This window comes from Cryptomeria japonica, chromosome 1 (genome assembly GCF_030272615.1).
Source record: "Cryptomeria japonica chromosome 1, Sugi_1.0, whole genome shotgun sequence".
Classification (NCBI taxonomy): Eukaryota; Viridiplantae; Streptophyta; class Pinopsida; order Cupressales; family Cupressaceae; genus Cryptomeria; species Cryptomeria japonica.
Window position 1 is genome coordinate 595,350,526 of NC_081405.1, and position 27,053 is coordinate 595,377,578.

A 27,053-nucleotide genomic window follows, 5' to 3' on the forward strand; every position below is an offset into this window, starting at 1 on the left:
TTTCTGTTCTTTCAAAATTAAGAAATGGGTTAGGCATGCTCTATCTATTTTCTCTTCATAAAATTCATGTGTGAGATCGCATGATTACACACCATTTTTTATATTGTTATAACCTTCACCATATCCATTAGATAGGTCACCTTGTCTTTAAAGAAGAAGGGGTAATTGTTATAGTCATATCACTATCAAATGTATACTTTTTAGTGGGTAATACAGTATATTCCATGAGCATCATGTGTAGACAAACTATGATGCATTCCCACTTTCTCTTTATATATAAGGTAGCCATTGAAGCAACTTCAAATTAATCATCTTCTTCTTCAACTTGGCAATTAGGGACTACAATTAGTGGTTTGCCAATTGATTAAGTTGCATCCCTATCATCATAAATTATCTTATTTCATTCAATATTTTTATATAATAGTACTCCTAGTTTGAGCTCAATGGCAACCATGTAATGCCTATCAGCTACTAATGGAGATATGATAACCATCCTTAGCATTGACAAAGGAGGCATTCGAGGGATCATCCTTGCAACTATTATTCAATTTCTAGAGATAAAGATTCAGGTATATATTTGTATCTGATCCTAGCCATTACATATTCTAAGGCTATTTCTAGTGTGCTTATTGATTTTATTGCTTCAAAACAATTGAGATCATTTAAGTCACTAGAGGTCATAGCAAATGACATATCTTTTGTTGAACCATTCATTGGTAACTTATTGGTGGTTTTGCAATGAATTTTGACTAACATTGACGTTTAAAACTATATTCTAACAAGAAAAAAAAATGGCATAAGACATGAGGAGAAACAAATGAGGATTCTTGCTTACGACATCAAATGAGCCAATGCTATATTTCTTTTGTAAGGAGCCAACTGACTGCAAGAGGAACAAAAAAATGTCAAGAATTAGCAACCAAAGAAGAACACAAAGTTATAGGAAATATTCAAGAATTGATATCCAAACAATAAATCATGGAATTAAAAATTTTTGGAATTGAATCCAATTAATGAAAGAAAAGGAAAAGTCGTCAATTGTTTGGAAATATTAACTTCAATTGAAAAGATGCTACAAATTGAGTCATTCCATATTATCTAAAGGAATATATAGATTTGTGATGTAAGCTTTTGTCATTGTCTTTTACAGTTTAGACACCATTAGAAGCCTCATATAAAATGTCATCTCTCTATAAATACCTTCAATTATCTTTATTGTGAATTTAGAATGATGGTGCTTAAACCTTATCTTATAGGATTCAGCTAGGAGCCCATTTAATGGGTTCATCCTTGTTTAGAAGATTCATGCTATTTCTTCATTTAAATTAATAATTTCGAACCCATCCTTGACTATAAACATCTCTTTAGACTTGTTGACTATTTTTCCTCTTCTACAATTAAAAAATGGCTACGATCAAATTATAGAAAGTATTTGGCTACAATGATGTGTGCTCTATTTGTTTTCTCTTCACGAAATTCTTGCACGATATTGCATAATTACACACCATTTTCAATATTGTTATGACCTTCACCATATCCATTAAAGACGAGCCACCTTGTCTTTAAAGAAGCTGGATTAATAGGTATAGTCATATCACTATCAGATCTATATTGTTTAATGGGTAGTATAGTGTATTCAATGAGCATTGCGTGTAAACAAACTATGATTCCTACTTTCTCTCTTTATATAAGGTAGCCATAGAAATAGCTTCAAATTCTTCTTCTTCTTCTTCAACTTGGCAATTATGGATTACAAATAGTGGTTTGCCAATTGATTAAGCTGCATCCCTATCATCACAAATTGTCTTTATATCATTCAATATTTTCCTGTAACAGTAGTCATGGTTTGAACTAAGTGCAATGGCAACCAAATAACACATGTCAGCTACTAATGGAGATATAATCACAATTATTAGCATTGATGAGGAGGCGTCCAGGGGATCATCCCTTCAACTATTATTCAATTTCTAGAGAGAGAGCGTCCGATATTTATTTCTATCTGATCACACCCATTACATATTCTAAGGCTACTTCTTGTGTGCTTACTATTTTTAACGGTTTGGGACGGTTGAGATAATTGATGTCACTAGAGGTCATAGCGAACGACATATCAGTTATTGAACCATTCATCAGTAACTTGCAGGTGATTTTGCAACAGATTTTCACTGGCACCGACTTTCCAAAACATATTCCGATAAGAAAAAACAAAGGCGTAAGAAATGGGTAGAAACTGGTGGGAATCCCCATCATGTAAAGCCTATTGGCTTAATTATAAGAACTACCATCTTTTACTATTTAATCAAGCATATAAAACTAGCCTTTTGGTAGTTGCAACGAGGAGAGTATAAGTAAAGCCTTGTTTAGTACATTCAAATTGAATAATTATTACTTACGCTGCGATTCTTTAAGAGCTTAATATTTTTGCAATAGCAATTATGGCTCCCAGGCATTTCTAACAATGCATACAACTTTACAATTTGTGACCGAAAAGCTATCCACTTGAAATGATAATTGTTGCATAGCAGTTTGTTATTTTTGTAACGTTCCGTGCCAACAATTTAAATTGCAAAGTATCTTGATAGTAAACGAAATCTTATCCTATTCGTCAGCGGAACAAATCAATCCATGTGCAAATAAGTACATAATAATAGGTTCTTATATTTATGAAATACTGGAAATCTACAATACTTCTTTCCTCATTAGCTTAACATGATTTGCTTTTTACAAAGCTTTGACCACCATTTATTATATTATATATTACTGGAATAAATTCCAAAAATTGCTTATTGCTAAGTAGATTGATCGGTGCATCTCCTCATGACCTTGCTGGATGAGAACAATGTAGATTTAGCTTTTCCAAACGCAATTTTATGAAGTTCTACCTAAATATGTTTCTACTAAATGACACAAGGTACATGTAGAATTCTATACAATATATCCTATATAGATTCTGGCACAAAATATATTATATTATAACTAGTAAAATTGATACTCAATAAAAACTAAACAACTTTTGAATCTAACCACTTACTAGTTACTTGTGGTTGACCATGAGAATCAATTGATATGGGGAGTGTACTTGTACGTAGCTGATGGAGTAGATGGAGATTCACAAGAATTTAGTGGTGAGGGAAACTGGTAATATGGAGGAGGTGGAAATCTGTAGTAGTACGAAGGAGGAGGGGCAGAGGAAGGTGGAGGTGGAGATTTTCTATAGTGTGGAGGAGGAGGCGAGGGAGAGGGTGGTGGAGGGGATGAATGTGTAGGAGATGGAGATGGTGGCAGTGGTGGAGATGGGAATGGTGGAGGTGGATATTTGTAATAGTATGGTGGAGAAGGGGATGGATATGGTGGTGGAGGAGAAGGAAATGGTGGTGGTGGAGATGGGGATGGTGGTGGTGGAGAAGGAGAAGGTGGGGATGGAGGGGGGATGGAGAGGGTGGTGGAGGAGGAGGAGGAGATGGTGGGGATGGTAGTGGTGGAGAAGGAGATGGTGGGGTTCGAAATGGGGATGGTGGTGGTGGAGAAAGAGGAGGTGGGGATAGAGATGGGGATGGAGGTGGAGATTTATAGTAAGACATTGGAGGAGGTAGAGATTGATAATAATGTTGGTTCCCAAACCAACAGTCCCTGAGTCCTAGAGGAATTACCACTAACTCATCGACAAACTTGGGGAAGGATTTGGCCAATAAACGAGATTCAATCGCGAGGACTAAGATCTCCTGCATTTTTTTCTCTGCGAAACCAAGGTGGGTGAACGTATGCAGTGTCTAATAACTTTTAGTTTCACAATACTTAGCACACTAAAACTTACAGTAGATCATCCCAATGACAATGTACCAATGAAGATGGTTTAACTCTTGGTTATGGCTTTAACCTTAGTTTCTAAGCATCTATGCACTTCATTGTGGGAGGGTTTTATACACTAATTCTACTCCTAATGCAAAAAGTAAAAGTGATTTTGATTTATGGAATGACTCTTAAAACTGAAAGCAATAACCATGATCAGTGCCTTATATGGGTAGCAGAATCAGTTCTTAGTATGCAACCTTACAGCTCAATAGCTTGGACTGTAGCCACACAAATCTCAGCATTAATGCATGATAGTAACACCCATTAGCTTGGTTCTTCATGCAATCATAGATCCTATATGCAAAAGACATATTTCATTGTTCTACTCAAGCATTTTAGTCTATTCCTTGAAGAGAAGCAAAAATAAGACAAACATTAGACTTGCTTCCTTGATTAGTTACTCCATAAAATATCTTGTTACATATTGGAGACAATAATGAGAAGGACCAATATTTGTAAAAATACTTGTCTAGTTACATCTCTTCAGACCATTAAGCAACTACAAACTAAGAATAATAGTAACTATCATTAAAACTATGCACTCTATACATGGAAGCCTTGCTTGCAGAGTAAAATTACATTCAGAACCAATCTCTTTTCACTGACCCTAAATTCCGTTTTATAGACACAAGGGAGAAAAATAAGCTTCATGCTAGGTGAGACACACATGTCAAAATTTAAGTGCATGGGAAAAAATACACAATGAGGTGTCCCTCTTCCTACTCTGCACGCAATCCATCTGGAAATAATCAATGCAAGCAGCCATGAAGATAGTCTCTAGGATCTGGGACAACAAATCACAAGGACAATCAATAGTAAGGGCTTCGAGCCTCATAGAAATCTACCGCATTAAGTTCATCCTCTACTTCATTTTGACCGATCTCTGAAACTAGATTACTATATTTAATAATCTATACCTGCTCTATTTCCTTTCATCTTATCGGTTGGTGACCCTCTGGTGTTCTCGAGGCTATGAAATATTACACATAAAAGATCCTCTGATCTCATAGAGACACTCAACCGATCCTCTGTCCAATCTTCATTAAGTGTGCCTCCTCCCTGGCATCATTGTTGAAATCCAATCAGATTTGGTCGGAAAAATCTACTTGTAGCATGTTGGCACAACAATCTTTGTCGGTATTATCTGTCCCCTTGATAGATGGAATTTGAGCAATTAGCATATGTCACATTCTCAAAAAATTCTGCCCTATCCTCTAGACAACCTCCATCAACCCTCCACGTGGACAATTTGACCATCAGGTTGCATGGTGGCATGTTCTGTAGGTCGAATAGCATGCATGTTATTCGCCCCTGTGACTCCATCATTTGGTCCTTAGCGTCGCGGGATAACAGGTTCCACCTTTCTCTTTGTCTTTACTTATCTTGCGCTGCCTCTGAGACATCACCTTGCCCTTGCATGATAAGTCCTTCCTCATGTTTTTCTTTGTTTCCTTATCTCGCGGCCCTCGAAAACACTCTTTTTACCTCCATAGGATAAGCCCTTTATCTTTTGCCTCTATCATCTTCTTATTCTGTGACCCTTTCCTTATCCCCGCGGGGACAGGCGGGATAAGGAAATCCTTTTCTTCCCCATTTACTTTCTTATCCCACAACCAATTACTTGTCCTTCAAGAATCACGCAGGATAAGATTTTCTACTTGGTACATCCTCTTTTATCTTATCCTATGCTACATTTTTGGTATCCTAAAGATGCCGAGGGATAAGCCTTTTGTTTGTTCTTACTTTGTTTCCTTATCCTGTGGCCTTTGGAGACATCCTCTTTACCACTATGGGATAAGCCCTGGCCTCTATCAGATTTACCATTCCTTACCCTGTAGGGACACGCGGGATAAGGATATCCTTTTTTGTCCCGCCGTTCTCTTATCCCACATTGCACTTTTATCTTTTCTTTTGTTCCTTTGTGCACCGGCAAACTGGATCCCTGTCACTACGTGGGATAAGCCTTCTTTCTTACCTCCTTCTATCCTCCTTATCCCGCATGACCTCTTTGTATTTCTCATCATGGTGTGGGATAAGGGAAAACCCCTTCCTTCCTTGCTATTTCTTATCCCACGGTCTTGTACTGACTAGTAGTAATGTTTTGTGGGATAAGGTTTTCCTTTGTATCTTTTGATTGCTCTTATCCCATGCTACCCTTTTGGTATCCTGGACATACCATGGTATAACATTTCCTTGCTTCAACTACGCACTACCTCTTAGCCCACAATCTTTTCCTTATCACCACAGGAACGCGCAGGATAAGGAAAACTTTTCTTTCCCTTTGTTGACTTGCGGGCCGCCTTATCCCACATAGTCTTTGTTCCTCGCCTTTTACTGTGCGGAATAAAGGAAACCTCTCCTTCGTTGCTTCGCTTGCCTTATCCCACATGATCCTTTGGTTGTTCATGTTGTCTCAGGATAACAAGTGATGTTACCTCTAGTCAGTAAGGATGAACCCTATAGACCGGCCCGCCAATGAGATGAAACCCATTAGCCGGTGAGACATAAGTTAGTTGACTGGCTGGACCGGTCAACTCAAAAGTAGATTTTTGGAGCTTAAAAAGACTCCCTCTTGCTGCTACCTCAATGGTCAATAAAACGCTACCCAAATACTCAACACAGTCAATAACATGACGTGTTATTGACATGAGATGTTGATGTTAGGAATAGGGTCAATAAAATATCATGTTAATGATACATCATATAATCCTCTTGTTATATGACCATCGCTGCCTGCTATAGTATGATAACCTATGTGTTATCTTGTAAAGAGGATTCTGAGTGCAAAAATTCAAAATTTTGAGCCTAGGACTTCAATCTTTGACAAAATTTTGAAATCCTAACAAATAAGATGGTGGTGGAGGAGAGTGAAATATAATGGGGGAGAATATAATGCACGTGGAGGTGGTGGTGATTTGTAATTATAGGGAGGAGGTGGGGATGGGAAAATGAAAATAGGAGGAAGCATAATTTTATTGTACTCACTTGCTAGAAAGGTCACAAGGGATAAGAGCACAATAGGTAGAAAGGCCATTGTATTACAACAGGCTTCCGATACCAATGTACTGTGGCAGTGCAATGCAATATAGTTGAGGTTGTGGAACCTCTATATATATGTTGGGATGAATAAGAAAAAGCTTTCCTTTAGCTATGATTGTAATAGTCAAGGAGGCCACTTTCAAAATCGTGGAACTCCTTACGTTACTTATAATCTTTAATGAAGAACATAACAATAGCTTTGAAAATGTATGCGAGAGTAGACAACACAGTTGGTTCCAGCTCAACGCTCCCCTTTTGTTCATATATATATTAATAATAAAATGTGTAGTGGAAGATATTGACAAGTGCCATGTTCTATTACAGCGTAGGATGTGTGTAGACAAATCTCTTATCCTCAAATTATGGTCCACTCTAATTTTACAATGTAGATTTTATAATTTTATATTTACCATAGAGAGATTTGTTATTACCAATGTCTTACATTAGACAATCAACAATGGATAAGTAAACAAAATAATATTATAAGTAAATACAATTTACATGTGGGTTATATACTTATTTTGAAGTATATAGGAGTATGATGGAAAGCATACTCCAGAAAACAAAATCTTCCTTTAGTATTATCACTAGACGTGATTGTGGATGCAATGCATTTCTTTTCATTTCGATATTTAAGATGTAATTAAATCTATATGAAAATGGAGATAAGGTCTATAATTTATATCCATTTTGTAGATAAATGTTTTTTATTATATAACCAGGGAGAAGGCCCTGAACCTATGAAACATCAAGATCACCAAATAGATACATTACCCTAGGTTGAGAACACCCATCCCACAAAACCGTAGATACTAGGCCAACCCATAAAAAATAATAAAAAATCTTCATATCCCTGTAGCTAAACCTAGTAATTCTAACTAACTTTCATCTTCCTATCTTACTATCATCTTTTTAAGTATCATTAACATGAAACATATTACTAACAGCATTTCTCAGAATTAAGTCTGAATAAAGAGGCACGCAGGCCCAACAAAGTAACCATCTCAAAAAGATAATAAAAAAACCAAGCAGAGCAAGGAAACAAAAACCAGAGTGAAGCCTATTCCTTCTTTATCAGGTCCCGATTTTGCTAGAGCTTATCAATTTGAGTTGTCCAAGTGTCCATCTGGATGTCCTCGTCGTCAGTATCCTTCTCTTTATGCCCCTGTTTTGCCAGTTTTTTGTTTTTGTTTTTTATTTTTTCACATCCCTACACCAGACCCATGACCGCTTTCTTCATGACACCATTTGTAATGCAACAAAGGGAGCTAAAGGCATCATAGAGCTTATCAAACTTTTGTTTTTACTCCTCGTTCCTCTCCTCGAGGTTAACCACTCTGTCTTTTAGCTCTATCAGTTGCTCAAACACATCATTGTTGTTCTGTTTTTCAGACGAAGGTTCCTGGGAATAGGGGACCATTTCTTCATCATCTAAATGGTTAGGTGCCACGGGACTTTGGTCAAGATTATCTGGTTCATCATCCTTTTCACTATCCTCTTCGTTTTCACTTTCTTCCTCCATCTCTTCTTTGAAATTTTCATCAGGATCCTCTTCCTCCATCTAGTAGTCTTCGTCCTCAGAGTTATCCATGGAAGTCTCCTCATTTTCTTCAAGGTTGTAGACTTTGTCAAGATTTTCTGCCATTTCTTTGTTCTCCACTTTACACTTTTTCTCCTTATCTCTGAGTCTAGCGGATCTTCTCTCACCCGATCTTCTTTCTTTTCTCTCCTTTTCAACAGTCTTGTCTTCCCCAGTCTCTGAATCATGAAGATCTAGGTCAATAGTAATACTTTTTCTCGCAGACTCTTTGTCAATTTTTTTGGCTTTGGCTAGACTTTTCTTAAGGGTGTCAAGTTTTCTTTTATCCGGGTTAACATTGAGAAGGGCAACTTCTAGGGGTTTCATTTCTTGAAGCATAAGGGTTTTCTTGCCCTTGGCCTTGACCGGGGGAGTGGAGTCAAGAGAGCCGAAGGACTTGGAGTCAATTAGCTCCATCTTCGTCAAAGTTCCATGTTTTTACTTGAGGAGTCCATCAATACACGACAAGGATAGCAAGCGGCTATGGTTAGAGGAGTGGTCGAAGGAAAATTTATAGAGCAGGTAAAGGTTAACTCCATTTTCAATGCAAGACTCTATGGATATGATTGAGGATAGGGAAGTGATACCCATGAACTGAAGTATACCGCCCTTCTAAAATAAAATACTTCCATCACAAAATAACTTACAGTAGGCTAGGGTTTAGGAAGGGTAGAACGGCCATACCTATTTTGGATTGCCACAGTGATCTGATTTATGAAAACCAGATTACAATACCTGGTGTGATACCTGCGGTATTGTAGATTTCAACACAAAAATTGACAACAAGAAGATTGCAAGCCAAAAACTGTCTCCATTCTATTCAAAATTGGAGTTTATACAAGTCGAATGTATCCCAAGGGTCACACAAATCCCTTGGAATTGAAACGAAGAGTCACCATAATGTTTATTACAATTAAACTACTAAAACTATCAAAATTATCAAAAAACTAAATATAAAATTTAGTCCAGTTTGAGAAGGCATAACTTTCTCATCCTAGCTCCGAATTACAAACCGTTTGATGCGTTGGAAAGGTATTCAAATAATCTAGAACCAAATTTCGGAAACATCGAAGATCTCTCTTCATGTTTCCGCGCCCAACATTTGTCCAAAAATGCACCGAAGACCCTCAAAATTGCAATTTACTAAAACATAGAAAATTTTGAAAATTAGATTTCAATATTTTCCCAATTTAATCCTGATCACACAGGGTTCTCCCCCTTTTCGAAGAATTTCTTTCGTAGATATATGTTAAGCCAATTCCCCATTTCACTATAAATATATTGTGACAATTTTTATCACTACGAACCTTCCCACCGAATTCAGCAATGCAATTTTTTTTTTATCTTATTTGCTTCCTCAATCATTCATTCGTTGCCCCAGTACGGGCCGCCATTTCTTCTAAAAACAAGAAATCATTGTATTATATGAGAAAAATGCAAGCTAAATCCAGTACAGCATAGCTGGTCTTACATACGGTTACAGTAAAGTGCAGATTAGAACCGAAGAAAATAAACAATACATATACTGCAATTGGCAAGAGGAGACGAAAGCAGTGGGGACTCGTACGTTGAGTAGATATTTTTCTCGGATTTCATCTGCAATTTGCTTTATGGTAATGAAGATATGCTTCATTGGTATAGGCAAGACCAATATAATAATTTTAATAGTAATCTCCCGTTGTTTTCCTCACTTAGACGGAATGCAAGATATGACAAGTTTAAAGTGAAATGATCTTCAGCATGCAAGGATTTGGCATTTTTCAGAGAGCCCATGTAGCTTAGTTTTGAGGTATGACAAGAATAGTTTGCGAGCGATCATGTTGAAATTTCAGCATATTTTCTACTCAAGAGACATCAAACCATAGGGAGAGTTACAAATTTCACAAGAGAATGCTGTTAAGGAAATACCCTTATGTTGCCATAAAGACTAGAGGTGCATTTATGTAAATTTGTATATTCGTTTTATTTTCAATTATCCTGGATCAATATTGTAAATATATTAGCGTAGTATTCAATTCGATTTGCTTCGTTTATCAATTGATTCCTGCAAAACATCTTTACATTATTTTGATATGTTCATGTAAATGCATGCAAAGTAATGCAATACTTTAATTTACTCATATGTATGGGATGTATACCTTCATGAATTGTGATATTTCATTGTGTTTAATATGATGTATTGTGTGTAATATGGAATGTATCTGCATGAAAATAATCACATGAATTATATTGATATATTATATGTATTGTTAAGGAGAGTTATATGTTACAATGTCAATATAGTTCACTTTTAATGTAAGAAAGATCTATTTTAGCTAGTTGCAATTTATGCTTCCTTTTTAAATATTGATACTTGGAACAAGATTGTTCCCCTTTTTACTAGATCAGATATGATATTTCCCAATCATCAATATGTGCAATGAAGTTAGTCAAAAGAAGAACTAGTTTAGTTCTCAATATTAATATGAACTAATATGAAGATAGAGTGATCTTTAGAATGACCTTAGCCATGAATCACATATCTTAAGGTTACCAAATAATCCTCAATGCATATGCATCAAACAACTCTATTCCAAATATTATTAATTAGAAATTAATTTCATTGCTGCTTCTCAAAACTGTACCATATAACTCTAGAAATGTCACTATGATACAATAACTTTAGAGATATTACCTCAATATCCAAACCCTAGGAATTAGATATTTTTTAATAAATTGGGAAAACTCATTAACAACCTATAGGCAATATGAACAATTAATAAGAGGAAGTAAAACTTCTGAAATTTCTTGTATAAGGAGGGTATTCCTAAATTGTACTATATGATGACTAGAGACAAATAAAGATATAACTGGTCACCCAACATAAGCACACCATTGGTATAAAATACGACTTGTATTCACCTAATCGTAATAAAAAATAAAAAATCTTTTATTAATAGATTATTATCACATTACACCTACAACTAAAATGTTATCCAAAATTATATCTTTGAAGGTTAGTCCTCTTATGCTAATCATACTTTATTTTCTATATTCAAATGGAACATGCTTAATATTCTAATGATTAAATACAAGTGCAAGATCTCATATAGAAGGCTAGGTAAATATGAAAGAGTTATGTAGATTGGTAGTGTATCTAACACACACAAAGTTATTTTTAATATGATAATTTAACAATATATAGTTGATGTGAATTGGGTAGTTTAGGTAATCAATTTATCTCAAAGGTTTTATTAATATAGTTTACTTAATATTACTTTAAACATTATTAGCATGTATATTTCTCACACTATAAGATTAAGGCACATGTCATAATCATATATTATCTTATGTACATCACCTTCGGCTATATAACCAAGGGGTCCTCATCGTAATAAAAACTTCATCATATTCAATCATTTTTATCTAGACTTATTTTTTGTTTGTAGTATTTGATAGAACACAATTATTCTTTCATGTTTTTCTCTCTTTTGATCTAATTTAATCTCCTGGACCTTTGATGGCAACCTCCATAGTCAAATATTATATAGTATAGCATTCTATACTATCTCTTACAAGATATAAAAAATTATGGTATTCCTTCTTTTTCATCTCATTGAGACATTGAAGATTGCTGAACTTGATAACTAATAATATTAAGTATTTTATTATAATGCATCACATCATTGCCTTTAATAAAAATACTAGATTTTTTTTTTTAATTTTCTTTTCTACTTTTTTTGGTGTGGGGAGGGGGTGGTTCCTCTCAGTAGCTTTATTATTACAAAATTGAGCTCTAATACGAGTTTAGGGTGTTTAAGAAATTAATTCTTTTTCCTTTTATTTTTTTTAAATTAGACAATGGAGGACAGTATTAAAAGGATTTGAAGTTGGAAGTGGTTGCTAGATCTAAACTTGGTCACTACTTTTTTGGAGAATTTTGGGTCATACCCAACCCTACTATCACATCCAAAAGGTGCAATAGCTTAAGGTTTGGTTAACAACCCATCATATTTGGGTACTCTTTCCTTTATTCATGACATAATTTTTTTTATTTCTTTTGTTGTAAATTCATTATATAAAAATTGATGTAGTTACATTACAAGGTGGCATAGTTGTACTAGTAAAAATAAATTTTATAGTTTCATAAATAATTTTAGAATTTAAATATATAAATATAATCTATAGGGTACATGAATAGTACATGAAGGCCAATAGGTGTCATGTTGCATAGGACCATCATCATTTCCACTTGTTCAAGTGGCTAATACACAACTCAAATTTATATGAAATAGTGATATACCAAATTTACCCCAAGAATATAAATAAAAAATTTTAATTAATGAAAAGTGGTTTCTCATAATATTGTGGGAAATTATGAAATTGCAAATAATGGTTTCTTAGAAGACAATATTTGTAATGTTTTTTTAATATTATTTTTATAGTCATATAGAATATTCCTTCAAGAGATATTAGATGATGCACTAAGATTAGTAGTCACCATATCCCCAACTATCCCCATTTATAGTTTTCAATTCTTATTTTCCACATAGACTTTAAAAAGCATTCTGTTATTAAAAAAGCTCCTTTATGAGGGCAATTTTCCTTTTTGACTTTGTGTAGAATTTCATGAGAATTGTGCTAGTGTATACATTTTTTAGTAGTTTCAATTTTATTTAAAAATTGTATATTCTCATAGTTCTTGTTTGGAAATTACCATTTTATGAACATTTGGAGCTCCATTTGAGGCTATATAGTAATATTTTTTAATATATGTTTTAAAAATTACATATATTTTATGTAAGTTTCCATTATATATATATAATTATAATTTCTAAAGGGAAATTTGGCATTTATATTAAGATTAAGACTTATCAATTAATTTGGGAAGTAGAAACTATAATCACAAACTATGTAAATTTTGATGATCACATATTATTGAAGGTTTCCTTTAAATATTTGATTTGGGTGTGCAATCGTATTATTCTATTTGATTGAAGTTGTACACTATTATATTTTTTGGCTAGATATTAGGAATTTATTAATACTTTAGCAAGGCATTTTATTGTAATTAGATGAACGAGAGATTGAACCCTAATAAATCATAAGAGGATTCATTTTTATTCTTATCTCCATCAAACACTTCCTTAATCTACATCATAATTGAAGAAAGTTTAGTTGCACATTATGATTGAATAAACATAAAAGTAATTAATCATTGCATATATGTTCAAATGCAAATTTCCAACAAAAGTATTGAGTGACCAAATGATCTTTGAACCAAACTTTGGGATATGTATGGAGACTTGACTAATCATTGATTTGTAGATGATCTTACTTTTATGTCTTTCACTTAGTGTGTTTCGATCATATAATGATGAAATTATGGTTTTTAATTAATAGGATGAGATTGAACTTGGTTATGACATAAAGAACTAAAAATTCTCCACTTCTTGTACAAATTTTCTTAAGACTTTCGAATCTATTGCTCCTACTCTAGATTTACAAGGTTCATCTTCATCATCTATGAATTAGCATTTTGAGACTAAGGAATCTAGTAGTTCATTGTTCATAGATTTATTAGCTATAATAACTAAGGAAATTTGTGCTTTTACATTATTAAATAATGACAAATATATTCAAACAAATTCTAATCATATCCCATATCCACCTCGCCTAAATTTTTATAAGCCTTGAGTTTAGACATCCATGTCTTCTTCAAGACAAGAGGAAATTCACCATCTTTTATATATAGATACATGTAATGAGAACTTAAAATTCATTATAGGTTTAGTTTTTTAATTCCATAATATACATATAGAGAAAACTATTGATGATATTCATATCCTTTTTCAAAATTAGCTCCTACGTATTAGGTGTCTTCTTCTTAAGATGTCTTGAGGGACCATTTGGAGACTCTCAATCTTTATCATAAAATCTTAGGAAGAATACACAATTCCCAAGAGCTAGCACACAAATCTAGAAGAGATAAAATTAAATCATTCTTGTAGGTGTCCTTAGAAAACAAAATCTTTCCTTCTATAATCAAATATTTTAAAATTTATTTTTAGAACTAGTTTTTATTTTAGAAAAATAAAATTAAAAAAATAAAATTCTAAAGTAGATACTTAAGATACTTTTCAATTTTTTTTAATGGATTTCTATATTTTATCCAAATAATTATAAAATCCCTATGTAGTTTCCATCATATTACCTACTACCCCCTTTGTGATATCAACAAATCAAATCCAATCCTACTCTAAGTTATCTTTGCATGGTTAAGACCTTTTTAAAAGGAACCTTCATGTTGTTATATAAGGTTATTAAGTGAAAAAATACTTAACAATAGTTCCTTATTTAAATAAATGTATAGCACAATAAAAACAAAGATATGCATTCCATATATATTTCTTAATAATATCCACACTTGCAAGACTAATTTGATATTGAAACTAGAAAAATTATATAATAAATAGTTATTTATTCACGAGAACATACATAGATTATGTAAGAAAGGTGCAATATTTGCAATAAATCTAATGAAAAATATTTTTAGATGACAAAATTATACCAAACTATTAGAAACTTGAATTATTTTATCATTGATGTTAAACTTTGTTGGGTGTTTGTTTCATGTTGATGTCAAACTTGTTTGGTTGTTTTCATTAGCAACATAATTTTTTGGGTATGTGATTGATTGTTGAGGTAATAAAAATGAAGATAAAGTTGGAGTGGTTTAGTTATGAAGATGCCATATATTTCTCAAAAATGAGTGTTCAAATGTTGTTATGTTTTTTGGTGGTTATATTGACTAAGAATAAGGAATTTTCATAAGGCTATAGTAGTGGAATTTAAAATATGCAAGAAAGCGTATTTAATATCCTTATGGAAGAATGCTCCACATTCCTTTAGTTATTGATAATGATGGCTTGTAATTCTATATATAATGCATATGTTCTATGGATGTTTCACTATCATATTTTAAGGTCCTCAGATGCTCAAATGATGTAGGTTTTGGTGGTTTACTAACAATGGGGCTATCTATTAGGACAGGTCCAGAAAATGCTCTATAATGCTTTATTATGTTGGTTCAAGTATTGTAGCTTTGATTGACATGTTGATATGATTTATTTAGTGTTATAGTTTAGATTTATAGTGTTGATTTGATCAACAAGTGAAGTTATGTTGATTTGTTTTCAACGGTGTAAGTTGTTTTAGATTCTAGTTGACTTAGTTGATTTATCTTATTTCAATCATGCTTTTCTAGCCCAAATATGCATTGGAGGTTGAGTTATAATGTTTACATGGGTCTTATTGTGGCATGTATAGATCCACATTGTGTAATTTACTTTGGGTGATGTTTTTGGGACAATTGGTTAACATGATTCATTATTTTCTATACATTATGTTGGATGGCAACTTTGGATAAAGTGTTAGTGTGTGCAGTTTATTAGAATCAACTTAGAAAGATGTGTTGTGATGTATTTGTGTCCTCTTTATCTCCTATAGTGGACCACATTGTGTGTCTTTGGTCGGGTTGGCAATCTTTATTTAATTCATGAATATTCTATTTGTGGCCGACCTTATTGAGGATTTCAATGAATAACCTAGTATAAATAGATGTATGGATGTTTGATTTGTGTGTGGATTATTTTCGATTAGATTCGAATGATATGCAATAATATGTAAATAAGTACAAATTTCAGTTTGTGATGTGCTTTGATGATCATATCTTTAGTGTGATAGTATTTTGAGATAGTAAATTAGGTAAGATTTATTTTCCTTGGTATATTTTTAATTCTCTTGTTCTACCCAGATCCCTATTTGTGAATTTGATGTATATTTGTAAAAAAAAAAATTTGCCATTCTTCAATTATCCCTTCTCTTTCCTTAATTTCACAATTAACATCCAATTTTAACTAAAAGAAGGTTAAAAGTAAAACCAATCAATTTAATCATAATTTTAGCCCTTTTCCTCTTTGGATTATGGATAGATCTATTTGATTCACCCCTCTTTCAATGTGTTGGTCCCATAGGTAAGATTAGTGGTTTTATTATCTTAATTAGTAAAACACTAATTTTTCCACACCAACACAATTACTGACATTCAAAGAAAGAACTCTCCATGTATTTTCTCAACTCACTCTACCCCACACATGAGGTGAGTTTCCAAATGAGAAAAATATCTCCTCTTAATATTGATCCCAAATTTATATGATACCACACACAACAAAATAAAAATACTTATGATGTACAACAAAATTTTATTTGATTAAAAAATTTAAACATTTACACAACTATGGATGCAACAAAACTGCAGCCACATGGAAGTGAATGGACATGGGCCTACCCGATTCAATCTTCTTCACTTTTAATGAAGTGAGTATGTAATTCTATGAAACAAATTTCTTCCAGCTCTTTCTCTTTGATTCCAACCTCTTTCCTTCTCTTATCAATTTTTAACTCTCATACTAATGAGTAACAATACGACACATAATTCCTCTAATGTCAAAAATGAAACCCATCATAATTTTTTGAAGATAAACTTATAACCTACAACTCACCTTGCTCACACATGTGTGAGCACTTCTACACACCCACACTTTATTCATTCTCTCCTACTCAAGTGTGTTAATTTAAAAATGGAAAGGTTTCCTCTTCTTGAATGGTTTTGAGTGTCCCACACTACTTGATGCCTCTCTCACCTTCTTACCCATGTGATCAATCTTGTTACATTTTAAAAAGGCCAAATAAATGGAGTTAAAAAAATAATTTATTAACTTTAAGGTACCCAAATTACCCCTAACCCTTTACCATATGACTTAAGAGTCTAGGAAAAAAATAATGAGGTTGATAATGGTATGATAAATAGATATAAACAAAAGGTAACATTAGTATCACATAAATAAAATTTCCACATTCAATATTCAACACATTTGACATATTTCATTGACACAACCTTACACACATCAATTACTTGACTTCACATTCTCATATTACCTTATAAACATTTAACAGAAGACCTTAGCCTCTCCAAGTACGATAGGTCAGGATGACTAGTTTTAACACAAGGTCATCAGGATGACTAGTTTTAACACAAGGATGACTAGTTATTTTCTATTGTTATTATTATTTTATAGCTAAATGATTTTTGTTACTCTTGAGGTTGCAAAATTGCAATATGACTATTTAGTAGTGTTGTATGGTCTTTGACTCATATATTATTTCTAAAACATGTTCTCATGCCCATGTTAATTGTTCTTTCCAAATGGTGACATATTCCACACCCTTAAGACATCACAAGAAGAATTTAAAGAAGGCATTTTTTCTTGCAAATATCTGAGGTTGATGTAAACAATCAAGCTAACCTATTCAAAAGTTTATATTATGTTTCTCATTAATGCTATTTAAAAAAAAAAATATGGATGTCATTATAACAATTAGATTAAGAAGATAAGCTACTAAGATTCAAATTTTGAGAGTGGCTAGTTCTTGCTACTTGTTTCACACATATGACATTAATAGAATCCTTAGTCATTATGTATATAATTTTTCCAATATTTTCTCACTTAGTTATATTTTTTCTTATTTACATAGTTTTGAAGAAGTATTATATACCATTTATTTAAATAATTCAATTTGAAGAAGCATTTCCTGGAACCATTTAGGATATTTGACAATGATAAAATAGTAAGCCTCATCTTCATATCTTCATTGGATTTTATTAAAAAAAGAGATTTATTGGTTCCTTGAAGCTATCTAAGTAAGAATTTATTTGTTAGAAGTTCTCTTTCCTCTAGTTTCTCTACCAAGAATTTGAAAATTTAATTTTTTTTGAAGAAATCCTTGCCCTATTTTTTGACTAAAAAGCCATAATTTCCTTTAAATGGCTAAACCATGTAGAATAGTCAAAATAAACCTATATGAGGATATTATAAAATAATTTCCTATATTATCCAAAATAAGTAGACTCTCTTGGGTGCATGAATTTTCTTTGCTAGTCTAGTTGACAAAAGCATTTTTCATATAGACCCTAGCATCCTAATTCTTAGGTTTATTCTATTCATATATGGGTATAACAAATGCATTACATGATTATCAGTTATGACATGTGGAGACTAGGACTAGGTAAGGTGGTTGTGCCCGATATGTTAATAAATATGGATTTGATCAAGACAGTTTAAAAGGCTTATGATCTTGAAAGAAGGAATATTTATAACTGTCAAGGGAAACTACTCATGAACTTGCATAGGCAATATATTTTAAAGTTTCTAACATAAAGATATGAGATCAAATAAAAAGAAAATAGCATTCTACAAAAGTGAGAAACAAGAAAAGAATTTCTATATTCTTCAAAAGAAAAATATTACAAAATGAATGCAAAAGAGAACAAATCCTTACTATATAGAAAAGAAAGAAAAAGCTAACGTAAAATTAGGAAATTAAAGTTAGTTCAAAGAAACTAAGGTTAGCTCAAATTAGTTAGCCTATAAAATAATGCCTCCTAAATATACAATGCACTAGCATTCCTCCTTACGTGAAACTTAGGGAGAAGTGAAAAATCTTTCAATGCAAATGCATGAAAGAAAATAATTGGTCCCAACAACTAAAGATTTGGTGTGGTCCCTAGTACTAAAGGTAAAATTTCTCACAACTGGAGAAAAAGATAAAAATATAGTGGGAGAAAAATCCTCTCTAAAGGAGGGAAAAAATAAATGAAGGACTAAGTAGCTTGCCAAATAATATCGTGAACAAAAGGAACATGAAGAGGATCCTAAATTCACAAATAAATTACATACAACTATTAAAAAAGACTACTATAGTTTTAAATGAAGAAACTCCTTTAAAGACAATAATCTAAATGAGTACCCTCAATGACACTAATTGAGCAATAAATAGATGTTAAATAAAAGACAAACATCTATTAGTCAAAGATGTAAATAGAAAGTGAATCTACATGAGTGACCCCAATGGCACTACTCAAACATGCAAGAGTATATTTTCTAGTTGAAAATACAAGTACTAATAGTCTGAAGAATGTTGATAAGAATCAAGAAGATAAAAAAATTGTGTGACCTCCCCCAACAACACTACTAAAATAATTATTAGATGGAAAGAAAAAGAAAGGATTCTCTTAATGAAATACATAGATGTCGATAGTTTGAAGACAATAATATGCATGAGTCTCCTTATCAACACTACTTGATCAAAGAGATGGAAATCGAAGAAAAAACTTCTAAAAATTGAAGAGACAAATGGTACATGAATATGCATGAGTGAACCCACTAGAAATACTTAACCATGCAATGTTGAACTACTACTTGAAAATAGATGTGATAATAGTCTAAAAAATTAATAAATTAAGTATAAGTCCTCTCCACAAAACTAGAATGAAAGAGTGTGTATATGGTAAAAGCTCCATGCAACTAAAATACAAACTTTGTATCCTGCCTGTACAAAGGAATAAATATTGTTTATGTAGCTGACTCCAAAGAAAAACTAAGGAAGCATTCACATCAATAGTAAAAGACCCCATAATTCTTACAAGAGAGAGAAATGACAGGTCCATTAAAACTATGTGTCACCAAGTAGGATGTGAAGGAGAGTCCCAATATGCAAAATAAAGTACCTACAACTAAACAATTGTATGCAACAAATGTACATAGGCATAGGACATGAATAACTAGGATTTTATGTCATCATGGAGGAACACGCACTAGACAAAGGTGTGATGGAAAAATTTAAAAAACTACACAATCCCACCATGGCACTTTATTATACAATGCATGTACAAAATATGGCACAATAAAATGTACAAAATTCCTAAAAAAGCATTTGCGAGAGTGGAACCTTATCTCAGCCTGTCTATAAATAGAGAAGTGCATGAAAAATATGCTCAAAATGCCCAAATAGGAAAAGGTGTTGTAAATATGTGTAAAAAAACCCAAGGAAGTCATCCAACACAAAAATAGAGCTTTGAGGAACCAAAACGACCAAGTAATCCCACATAATGTAAAGAAACAAAAAAACAAGAAAAAATACTCCCAAAAAAAAAAGAAAAAAGTTCATAGATAGTTGCAAAGAGCTTTAAGAGACCTTTCCAACATTGCAAGAATCACAAAAAATGGAGGAAATGGCAATAATATACATGATTCAACACAGAAATTTAATAGGAGATAAAATTACCAAGAGAAAATATCATAAAAATACTTGTACCATCAGAACTGATGTAAACCAAGCTTTTTGATGATATCTTGTTTATGAAAAATGAACAATGTATACAAAATTTATAGGCAAAAGAAAAACATGCTAAATTTAGCTAGCCAACAACTAGAAAACATGAACTTTGCAACTTGATTTTTTCAAAACTCGCTCGCAAAATGTCAAATTTATTAGATATCTAGATGACTTTTTGAGGCTAAGATTAGAACCAAAAAGTATTTAAAAAAATGAAAATAAAGTTATGGCCAAATCTTTTTTTTCTTTTTTTGTGTGCTATATTAAGACCTTTTTTTTAATTATTATTTCTCTCAAAAAAGGTGATAAATTTTGACAAACTTATGGATACCTAGATGGTTTTTTGTTTCCAACAATGAAACCCAAATATTATTTCTCTCTAAGATGACTTGATTTTTAGATTGTCAAAAATGCCCACCTCTAGATCCACAAGAACGGTTAGATCTGGTGACCTTATAACTATAGTGAGAAAAACTCTCAAATATGGAGAAGGGGTTTGTTGAATCTACACTCTGATACCATGTTGAACTTTACAACACAAGCATTCAATATTAAAAAAAGAAAGTAACATGTTCCACAAATGAGAGGAGAAAGAAAAGAATTGATATATCCCTCGAAAGAAAAATATTACAAATTTAATACAAAAAAGGACAAAGGATTTCTTTATAAGAAAGCAAGACAAAACTAATCTGAAATTACAGAGTTAAAAATATCTCAAAGAAACTAATGTTATCTAAACTAGGTGAACTTAAGCTACAAGTATACCTCTAAAATATACAATGGACTAAACATATATTTGCATAGATTTTGGCTTCGTTTCCAATGACGAAGAACCAATTAATTTTGTTTAGATAAGCATACAATATAAAATATTGAAGAGGAAATATGTCACATTTCATTAATTTTTCTTGATTAAATATTGAATAACACTTTGTTTAAATATTTAATTAGCTAATTTTTGTATTTATGTTGAATGATTAAAGTAAATAAGAATAATGAAATGATTAATTTTAAATGATTAAATTATATTGTAATGATAGAAATGATGATGTGATATTAATATGAGAAATTGATGATTTTTAAAATTATGTATATGTGATTATTATGGTTTTTGAACTAACCTATTAATGTGTGAGTGGGTTAAGTGGATGTAGGATTAGTTGAATGTGAGAACATGGTTGAGGATAGCAGTCCTAGCTATTTGAGTAAACAATGATCGTGATGGAAACCACATCATAGACCACTTAGTTCATGAATTCATGCATATGGATGATAAAGTGACAGCTTGTATTTAATTATTGTGCATAAATATGACCATTAATGCATTCAAGTAAATAACTAGAAAATAAAAATAATGCTAATCACCTTATATTTACTTTGTGTGTTTGTTTGATAACAGTTACACGTTGGAATGCTATGAAAATAAATTTTTCTTTGATTTCCATGAAATCATATATGCTCAAATTGAATATTGCGATAGAAAGTCTATTATGTTATTTCTTTTTAAAATTTCACATAGAAACACATAAGTTATATATAAGCATGACTACATCCTCATACACATACATAGATATGGGTATATATGTATATATATGCACTCACATATACACATATCTATGGTGGTCTAGGCATGTATATGCGTGCTATGACAAGTAACTATTGTGGTCTACTCTGGTATGCCTCATGTTATCTTGGAGGCCAATTTATTATGAAAGCTAGTTTGCACACATATTGTACAGTAATAAACATCCAAAAAGATAATATTACATTTGTTATTCAATCATTCATAACATATAGAATATCTCCCATAAACATTCCAACACAAATTATACATTTTGAATCCAACATTGTAAAATATAGAGAATAATTGAATAATAGTGGCTATTGAACCATATTAAAGAAGGTTGACTAAGCCAAAACCACTATCAAGAATATAATGACTTATTTGTACCTAGGATAATGACTAGTATGTAAAAAAATAAAATTTACATGGATATTAGCAAATAGCTTGATCGAGGTTAATTCCATTTTTGTTTATTCCTAATGTCTAGATCGAATCCTTTGTGTTCTCCATTGTCATCCAAGATTAGATCCATAGTTCTAGATATCATCCTAGTTTGATTCACAATTATAAAATGATCGTATTTATTAAAAACATCAAATTTAAAAATTTTACATGTTCTTTTCTCTTTGTTAAGTCATTGTGGACTAACATGTAGCACAAATTATTTTTAATTGTATGATAGATGTTATATTTGGCAAAAAAATCTAATGCATTTAAATTAATTAAAAAATCCATGGAATAAACACATATTGCATACACTATTGGGCATAAAAATTTATCTAGTAACATCAATACTATATTTAAATTTTATACAATACTACATGACTGATTGTTGTCGTTGATCATTATTCAAAGTAATTCAAATTGCATCCTTATGAGGTTTGATTATAGGGAGATGCTATAAGTATTGCATGTAAGCATCATGTAATTGCACAATAACGCAATAAGTAGGAATTGTTATCCATAGTATGTCAAATATATATATATATATATATATATATATATATATATATATATATATATATATATATATATATATATATATATATATATATATATATATATATATATATATATATATATATATATATTACTTTCCAAAATTTTCCAATCAAGCTTATGGACCTATATTTCATGAGTAAACATTTACATTAACCCATCTACTATAAGAATAAATGGTCCACTTAGCATTTATTGCATCTAGGTGATAGTCACAAGAGCCAACCATTGGACCTTCCTAGAAAGTCACTTATTCTTAAGCTACTTGATCTCAAGCACACTTAGCCATTGAGTTTCTCCCATGTCCAAGACAATTTTGCATACTAAATATGTATGCAATCTAAAAAATGAAGGAAACTATTTTCAAAGAGAAATAATTGTTATTACGAAATTTATTTAGAAAAATAAGTTTAACAATTACATACGATAGAACTATATTTATAGAAATATCTATAAAGAGAAAATTAATATTACTAATTCTAATGCATTCAACTAATGTATCCTAATATTCTATTGTAAAAATAAATATATAGAAAAAACTATATTTTACATCAAACTAAAAGCTAAATAGCTTATTAAATTTATTAATGTTATAACTATACAATACAAAATATTTTTCAATTCTAACTCTTCCTCTTAATATATTTATTCATCAAATACTTATCTGATTAAATTATCTTAAAATTTATTAAACTATTATTTATTTCCTTAAATTTTCAATTTACTAAGTATACTTTGAAAACACATACCAAGCTCTTCTATATTAATAATCAAACTTTAACGTCAAACGTTAAAAATTGAGATCCAAAATCATGTTTCCAATTTTTTCCAAACAAAGACAAAAATAAAAAAATAAAAAAAAACTCAAAAAACAAATTTATCTAATCCAACGTTTAATATTAATGGTTTTCCCAAAAATAATAATAATTAAAACAAAAGTCCTGCATACCGTCTACCTGCTTTTCTTTCTTTTACCAGTGTGTAAGTTTTGCAGACAAGTCTACATATACGCAGTAAAATAGTGGGTACGGATTGTTCGTGTTGAAAAGGATATGGTTTAAGGCCCAATTGCACGATGTTCAGCTTTGACGACATAAATCCAAGATACATATTCTACTGCGCTTCGACTGTTACGCCTTTCACAAGTTTATAGGGCCGGCTTAACCAGCTACAAAAGCCAAAGGATGATCCCACATTCGTATTCTTCTTACTATTCCTCACTGATATAAAATATCAATAACTATTTAACCAGTCTAATTTCTGGGTATATCTACTTAGTAATCTGAATTACAAGATTTAATATGTTCAATTAGTTCAATTTTCATATGGGCTTCAAATTTTTCTCCATATTAAAATAAAAATGAATGACCTAAAGTCAATGTAAACACCTCGTTCTTGACGGCTTCAACTCCTAATCATTGCCCATCTCAACGAGAGACCCGACAGATGGCAGTTTACCAGCTGTAACGCTCAATTTCAGAGAATTGTTCTAAATGGTAGACGGTCGATCCAAACGATAGATGATTCGGGGCACCTTCCACATGACTGGGTCGCGCACACGGAAAGACTTTTATGTGGATCATTGCATATAAAAACACTGCACCACAACCTTATGAAACCGCTCCACTGCACTGCACTGCAGCAGGAACACCAATGGCTTTACGGAGGGCACAACATCCGGATACTATGGTGTTTTTAATTACTGTTGTGTTCTCTATGGGAGCTTTGGCTGCAGCTGAATACGACCAATATTCATCTCCTCCACCAGCATATTATTACGAATCTCCCCCTCCTCCCTACTATTACAATTCTCCGCCTCCTTATTACTACAAGTCCCCTCCACCTCCTTCCCCATCTCCACCTCCTCCATATTATTATAAGTCCCCACCTCCACCATCTCCTTCACCTCCACTGCCATATTATTATAAATCTCCACCACCACCATCCCCTCGCCACCTCCTCCATATTATTATAAATCACCTCCACCACCGTCCCCTTCACCTTTTCTACAATATTATTATAAATCCCCACCACCACCATCTACACCTCCTCCTCCTCCATACTACTACAAGTCTCCACCACCACCATCCCCCTCTCCACCACCCCCGTATTACTACAAGTCCCCACCATCACCTTCCCCATCTCCTCCTCCACCCTACTACTATAAATCTCCACCACCACCATCTCCATCTCCACCTCCTCCATACTACTACAAGTCTCCAGCACCACCATCCCCCTCTCCACCACCCCCATATTACTACAAATCCCCACCACCACCTTCCCCATCTCCTCCTCCATCCTACTACTATAAATCTCCGCCACCACCATCTCCATCTCCACCTCCTCCATACTACTACAAGTCTCCTCCACCACCATCCCACTCTCCACCACCCCCATATTACTATAAATCCCCTCCACCACCTTCCCCTTCTCCTCCTCCCCCATACTATTATAAATCCCCACCACCGCCATCTCCCTCTCCTCCTCCTCCATACTACAAGTCTCCTCCACCACCATCACCCTCTCCACCACCCCCATACTATTATAAATCCCCACCTCCACCATCTCCCTCACCTCCACCACCATCCCCTTCACCTCCACCCCCATACTACTATAAATCCCCACCACCTCCATCTATCTCTCCTCCACCCCCATATTACTATAAGTCTCCTCCTCCTCCATCTCCATCTCCTCCTCCACCATATTATTACAAATCCCCACCACCACCATCTTCATCTCCACCTCCTCCATACTACTACAAATCTCCTCCACCGCCATCTCCACCACCACCATCATATTACTATGAATCTCCTCCACCTCCACCACCCACGTATTGATTGACTCCTTCCAGCCATCGTACTAGCAGGTAAGAGTCTATCATATCTATTGTCTTTTAGTAGTTATCTCTTAACCATTTTTTTTAAATCTTTAAAATAAGATATGCACTCTCTCAATTCAATCCAAACATATCTGGATGTTCTGAAGAATATATTATGAGTAGTTCAACTTAAGGTTTTACTTTTTGTTTTTTCCTGCAGAACTGATGTCGCATGTAGCCCTTAATCCACTCGGCCATTGTCTTCTTATTAGTGATATTACTATCATCAAATAAAGGTCTTAAGAACTATCAGAATTTGTTTTCAAATAAGGCGGACGGTGGAATCTGTATTCTGCGACAGTGCTTGCTAATTGCTGATACTTCTCTCATTTTGAAGGAAAACTCATCGGACTATGTTCCCTGCCGTTGACGGAAATGCATTTGGTCTGTTGATTAATTTATTATATGCCGGTGGCAATAAGATTATTATTTCCTTAATTCATATTTTATTAATGTTTTCAGTTTTATCCAGGCAAAAACACAAGCCTATTCAAGATAGAAGTTTGTTTATGACTAATAAAATGTTTGGTGGCTATTTACTTCTTTAAAAAGTTTCCTTCATATTTAGTTAAGCTTTCATAATTTTGTCTATTGTTCTGTATAATGGAGAAGTGAACTTGTATCTTTAAAACAAATGTTGAGTAAAGGATGGTGCCAAAGCTAAATAGAGCATTAATTAATCAACATAGAAATCTATGTTGTGAATTCTGTATTTATAACTTGTCATCCACGTATATGTTAGTAAGCAATTATATATAGAGAGAATATGTAAGGCAAATTAAATAATTGTAGTCTCTCTCCTAGTCTGAATATTAAACCAAAAAAATATTATTAAATGCTGTTTATATATCTTAAATTTAATAAGGAAAAACAATATTAAATGCTAGGTTTTATATAATTCATGGATTTCTTTCAAATGAGTGGTA

At 32.7% G+C, this 27,053-nt stretch overlaps 1 pseudogene; it reads left to right on the plus strand.

The window, feature by feature from the left end:
- The first annotated feature begins 24,886 nt into the window (after positions 1 to 24,886).
- Positions 24,887 to 26,569, plus strand: LOC131028628 (extensin-2-like; annotated as a pseudogene).
- The last annotated feature ends 484 nt before the right edge of the window (positions 26,570 to 27,053 follow it).